At 31.6% G+C, this 6,836-nt stretch overlaps 1 long non-coding RNA gene across 1 annotated transcript; it reads right to left on the bottom strand.

Annotated features, from left to right (window-relative positions):
• Positions 1-1,717: 1,717 nt before the first annotated feature.
• Positions 1,718-2,409, bottom strand: LOC145303687 (uncharacterized). The gene is made up of 2 exons (XR_013873785.1): positions 2,330-2,409; positions 1,718-2,170 (listed from the first exon to the last, which is right to left on the bottom strand). It is a non-coding gene; the product is annotated as an uncharacterized LOC145303687 (long non-coding RNA).
• Positions 2,410-6,836: the final 4,427 nt, after the last annotated feature.

The following is a 6,836-nucleotide window of genomic DNA, read 5'->3' on the forward strand; positions in this document are numbered from 1 at the left end:
AACAAGAGTTGTGTTATTTTATCAAGTCAGAAATATAGAGTGTTGTAAGCTTTAATTAGGGTTGTTGATGTAAATTGCTAGAAAAAAAAAAATATATTTTAGTTAAGGGAATATACACAAAAAAATGCTAAACTTATTCTGAACATCCTATGATGTACTTATATATTGTTATTCATTTAGACAGACATACAGTTTTGAGAAAAAGACTTAGATATATGTCAAAGCAGTTCTAAATGTACTTTTAAATTGGTGCTTGAAGCGCAAAATTTTTTGTTAACATTAAGTAACTTTTTGTTTAAATATTTGATGTTTACAAATGTTTTTATAGAAATAACTACAAAATATATGTGATAAAAAGTAGAAATTATTTGAAAGGCCCAAAAGTCCCCAAGGTTTCATAAAAACATTTGCTTATCGTTGGCTCAACAACTTTAGGGACTTGATTGAATTTTGATTGGTTGGTTAATCAAGTTGAGTTTTCATACAAATAATCAGCCATTGTATTTTCCCTATAGATCCCTGCAAAAATGTATTTTCTTAATATGTAAAGTTTATATTTGCAAAGCACAAAAAAAGTAGAAGATTATTTTAGAATTTTTTGAGAAAATAAGCACAAAACGCTATTTTATTTTGTATGATGACTGTTAGACCGACAGTCAAAGTAGATAAAATACTGGTTGCTAAGAACAATGAAAAAAATTATTTTAATACTGTCATCCAAAAAAAGTTTGGAAATCGGACCATAAACACCAAAGATAAGGAGAAACATGTAAATTATAAAAATAGCCAAAAACCTACTAAAAGACAGTCCTACTGCCATGGATGTTTCATAGTTGGTTATGCTCATTAATAATAGGAAAGTTGCCCTCTATCTTTTTTAGGAGCGGAGAATATCATGTATCCCTCTATCCATGTCTAACTTTTTTTAACTTTATAACTGGCGTGAAGCCCCAAAAAATTTTTGGGTTATTCTTGAACTTTTGGAAACATTGTGACAGTTTATCTCTTTGAAGAAGGGAGGGGGCAAAATCGGGCATTTTTTTCACCAGGGGGAGGGGGCAAAAAGGGGCAATTTTTAACATTTAAGGGGGGGGGGGGGCGTTGGCTAGGGAGGGGCAATCGCCCCAAGTGCCCCTTTGGTTCGCATGCCACTGGATTTCTCAGGTCTTTTGTAGGTGTAGGTCTTTTGTAGAGTAGGTCTTTTGTAGCAACGCTGCCGACATAGGTGCATTAATTATACACATTCAATGGTTTGTCCTACTGTAATGCTAAAAGATTCAATTGATTATCACACCTTCAAAATAAAGATAGTGAAATCAAATTTAAATTTAAACTTGAATTTAGTGAACTGCATATTTTTAACTGTTCAATGGTTTAAACTACATTTATAGGGAATATATTTAAAGGAATTTAAATTTTTTATCATGTAGTTTTAAAAATATCAATACTTGAAAATCGTATTCTGGTGATAAATGCAATTTATGTAGCTGGCTTATTTACACAAAAAAACAGCATGACGACTTATTAAGTGATATCTAATTGTTTGTTATTTATTGTAATACAAAATTATATTTATTTGTTGGCATACTTGTAAATTATGCTTGAAATCATTTTTTATGAAATGCACTTCATGCAGCTATCTTTTTATTACTAGAACTAAATTGATTGCAAATATTTTTTTTCATATATTTCAGTTACTAAAAACTAACAAGACAAATTAAGAAAATATTTATTTATTGAGAAAAATTACAAGTTTTTTTATACTTTTTACATAAATGATATAAACTATAAATATTTCAATATATAATATATTTAAGATAGATTACTTTTTTAGTTATTCTTAATAGTTTTTTTTAGTTAACAGAAATACCCACATTGTGGTGGAAGACTTTCTTTGCATACCCAAGGGCAACGCCTTCCATCAACAGCAGCTTCCCTCTTTCCATAATGATGACCATGGTGATGTCCTCCATGGTGACCTCCTCGATGACCTCCATGGTGACCTCCACGATGACCTCCATGGTGACCTCCACGATGACCTCCATGATGACCTCCATGATGACCTCCATGATGACCTCCATGATAACCTCCTCTTCTTGCTTCAGGTTCAGCATCTGCAAGAGCCAACGCCACAAGTGACAGGAGAACAATAGCTATAAACAATCTCATCCTAAAAAGAAAAATTAAATTAAAGTTGTTTAATAATATTGTGTAAGAAATCATATGATGCCAAAAAAATTGTCCATAAAACTTACAGTATGTCTGAGATATTATAAGTATTATACATTACTGGAAAAAAATATTATTATAATTTGTTAAGTAGTTTTACCTGAAGTGTTTGATTACAATGTTTTATAGAAACTGATTAGATTTTGGAATTGTTTAAATTTTTATACTTAAATCTGGATAAGGAGGGTTAATCACCTGAAAAGAGAGGACATCCAGTTCCCCCCCCCCCATCTTCTAAGATGTCCCTGCTCCCCCCATTTAAGATTAATAATAATATTATAAATGTCACATACAAGTTAACCCCCCTGTGAGAAGAATGCAATCCCCTCTTAATTTTGTACCTATTGAGAATAATGTTTTTTGTTAAAATCTCCACCCATTTAAAATTATTAATAATGTAATAAATGTCATGTACAAAATTAACCCTAAAACATTGGACCCTCTACAATATCATTCAAGGAGGGGTAAAGGGGTAATACCCCTCCCCCAATTCTTTTTTAATTTACCCACCCCCCCCCCTGTAAAATTTTTAAAATTAGGAGGGGGGGGGGGGGTAAATAGTATTACTCCGTCCACCCCCCTAAGCAAATTTTACCCCTGGGGGTTTTAAAAAATTTAGCCATCCCCCTTCCCCACTGAAAAACAAATTACCCATCCCCCCAATTTTCACCCCCTTGAATTAAAAAGCTTGGACGTCCTTTGCCCTCTACATATACATAATGGGAATTAATTTTGGGAAATGTGTCAAAATCTCCACCCATTTACTATTATTAATAATGTTACAATTATCACATACATATTAAAAGAGGAATGGCATCCTTTCCCCTCACCCCCTTTCTATATAAATAACAATGCTTTCGAAATGGGTACGAATCTCCGCCCATTTAAGATTAAAAAATATAAAAAATGTCACAAACAATTTAACAAAAACTGTACAAAACAAATTGTTTAAAATTAGATCAAGGTCTTTAATGTATGTGAAATTATCAAAATAATTTGTTTTCATAATTGTTTTGTGCTGAGATTATTCTAAAAAAAACAGTCTTTTAAAAAACTTAAAGCTGTTTAATTAGATTTAAAATACTAATTAAAGTCAGTGTATAATGATAAAAAAAATAATGCAAATTTGACTATGAAAATTTTTAATGTCACGTAACCCATACTGTTTTATGTTAAAGATAGAGGGCTCTATTACCATACCAACTTTTAATTCCCTCCTTATGACAAAGATCTCTAAAATTACTGCATAGTAAATGTTTGATATAATAAAAAATCAAAAAAAGAACTGTTCTATTTCTCTATAAATGACCCCCTTAACCTGTGGGTCTAAACCTGCGGTGCCCTAATCTTGCGGATATACCACAAACCATAAACTAAAATAACCTGACATAAAAGTGATAAACAAACAAACTAAAACCCCCCCACCCCCAATCTTATTTTATTTTCAATTTATATCAGTCTCAACATGGTGCTTTGTGTAAAATCCCTGATATTTTTAAGAACAAGGATGACAACATCCATAGAAGCAAAGATCTGAAATCAGACAGAAGAACAAACAAACATGAATAAGTATAGAGTGTCTAAACTTTATAAGCAGAATATTACCTTTTAATATAAACTTGTAACAAAATTGCTTAATTACAGGATTCTGTTTAAGGACATATATTTTTAGGACTGGATTATAGAGATGCTCCTCTTGAAATATTGTACCTTGTTGTCTTGAAGATCATTTAAAAAAAATAACATAAATAGGTTTATAACAGCATATAAAAAGGTTTAAAATGAACGTACGTACTTTCTAGTAACGATTATACACTTTCTAAATTTTACTTTTATATAATTATTTACAGTATTTATGGACGGAAACACTCTAATTATAGAGCAGCTGTGCTACTAAAAATGATTCTTGAACAACACGTACTTCATTAATCTCCTACCAACTTGGCCGAGGGGGACATGAACTACTAGAGGATAGGCGGGTGGCCAACGACAACTTATCCCCCCCGGGGGACAGGTATGGTATACACAGGATATTAAATTCTATCATACTCAGGGTGGGGAGGGAACATACATTGTAACTACCCTGAAATCTAGAGTTTTATAACACAACAAAAAATTAAGACAATGGACGATAAATTTATATACATAAACAATGCCCTTGTTTGAAAAATCTGGACTCTATTGGTCATAAATAGAAGTTGGACAAACAGTCAGACGGAATTTTAAAATTCAGCCTGTGGACAAAGTTATTCATGAAATAAATTTCAGTTTTGAATTTTGTCCCTGTGTTTTATCGCCATATTGGATAACATTAAAATTTGAAGATTTTTATGCAATTATTTCATTACATTTGTTACAAAAAATAATTTTCTGCTTTTTCTCGTAATTGTGTTGTTTATAATCTAATTATAGCATTCATATCATTAATTTGATAAATACAGATATAACAGTAGACCATTTGCAGCATTAGACCTTTTTGCAATTTGATTTCTCCAGTTGTGTGCGAAGCACTTTGTCTAGGGTGGGTCATTTTGGGGGTAGGATTACTTGATTATGGGCCTTCTAATCTCTATCCCTTCTTCCCCATCTTTCCCCCATCATGTTCCCCTGTCCCTTTCCCCCATCACTTCCCCTCATCCCTTCCCCCATCCATTCCCCCATCCATTTTCCAATCCCTTTCCTAAAAGTTATGTATTACCATCAATGACTCTCTTCAAATGGCATGTTAAAAATCTGTCACTTTTTTATAAAGTGGTGTTTGCAAGGATTTGCTAGTGCGGTGCGCGAAGCGCACCAAGAAAATTTTTCTCCACATTCAAACAAAATCAATTAGACAACAAGAGTTGTGTTATTTTATCAAGTCAGGAATATAGAGTGTTGTAAGCTTTAATTAGGGTTGCTGATGTAAATTGCTAGAAAAAAAAAATATATTTTAGTTAAGGGAATATACACAAAAAAATGCTAAACTTATTCTGAACATCCTATGATGTACTTATATATTATTATTCATTTAGACAGACATACAGTTTTGAGAAAAAGACTTAGGTATATGTCAAAGCAGTTCTAAATGTACTTTTAAATTGGTGCTTGAAGCGCAAAATTTTTTGTTAACATTAAGTAACTTTTGGTTTAAATATTTGATGTTTACAAATGTTTTTATAGAAATAACTACAAAATATATGTGATAAAAAGTAGAAATCATTTGAAAGGCCCAAAAGTCTCCAAGGTTTCATAAAAACATTTGCTTATTGTTGGCTCAACAACTTTAGGGACTTGATTGAATTTTGATTGGTTGGTTAATCAAGTTGAGTTTTCATACAAATAATCAGCCATTGTATTTTCCCTATAGATCCCTGCAAAAATGTATTTTCTTAATATGTAAAGTTTATATTTGCAAAGCACAAAAATAAGTAGATGATAATTTTAGAATTTTTTGAGAAAAAAAGCACAAAACCCTATTTTATTTTGTATGATGACTGTTAGACCGACAGTCAAAGTAGATAAAATACTGGTTGCTAAGAACAATGGAAAAAATTATTTTAATACTGTCATCCAAAAAAAGTTTGGAAATCGGACCATAAACACCAAAGATAAGGGGAAACATGTAAATTATAAAAATAGCCAAAAGCCTACTAAAAGACAGTCCAACTGCCATGGATGTTTCATAGTTGGTTATGCTCCTTAATAATAGGAATGTTGCCCTCTATCTTTTATATATCATGTATCCCTCTATCCATGTCTAACTTTTTTTACACTAGCTAAAAAAAATTATTGGTCATAATTAGGAATTTCCAAATATGGTAAGATTAATTGAATAATAAGTTTATAACTGGTGTGAAGCCCCAAAAAATTTTTGGGTTATTCTTGAACTTTTGGAAACATTGTGACAGTTTTTCTCTTTGAAGAAGGGAGGGGGCAAAATCGGGAATTTTTTTTTTACCAGGGGGGGGGGGCAAAAAGGGGCATTTTTTAACATTTAAGGGGGGGGGGCGTTGGCTAGGGGGGGGCAATCGCCCCAAGTGCCCCTTTGGTTCGCACGCCACTGGATTTCTCAGGTCTTTTGTAGATGTAGGTCTTTTTTAGAGTAGGTCTTTTGTAGCAACGCTGCCGACACAAGTGCATTAATTATACACATTCAATGGTTTGTCCTCCTGTAACGCTAAAAGATTCAATTGATTATCACACCTTCAAAATAAAGATAGAGAAATCAAATTTAAATTTAAACTTGAATTTAGTAAACTGCATATTTTTAACTGTTCAATGGTTTAAACTACATTTATAGGGAATATATTTGAAGGAATTTTAATTTTTTATCATGTAGTTTTAAAAATATTAATACTTGAAAATAGTATTCTGGTGATAAATGCATTTTATATAGCTGGCTTATTTACACAAAAATACAGCATGACGACTTATTAAGTGACATCTAATTGTTTTTTATTTATTGTAATACAAAATTATATTTATTTGTTGGCATACTTGTAAATTATGCTTGAAATCATTTTTTTGAAATGCACTTCATGCAGCTATCTTTTTATTACTAGAACTAAATTGATTGCAAATATTTTTTTTCATATATTTCAGTTACTAAAAACTAACAAGACAAA

The sequence above is a fragment of the Acartia tonsa genome, chromosome 13 (genome assembly GCF_053477335.1).
Source record: "Acartia tonsa isolate MP-2025a chromosome 13, ASM5347733v1, whole genome shotgun sequence".
Taxonomy (NCBI): Eukaryota; Metazoa; Arthropoda; class Copepoda; order Calanoida; family Acartiidae; genus Acartia; species Acartia tonsa.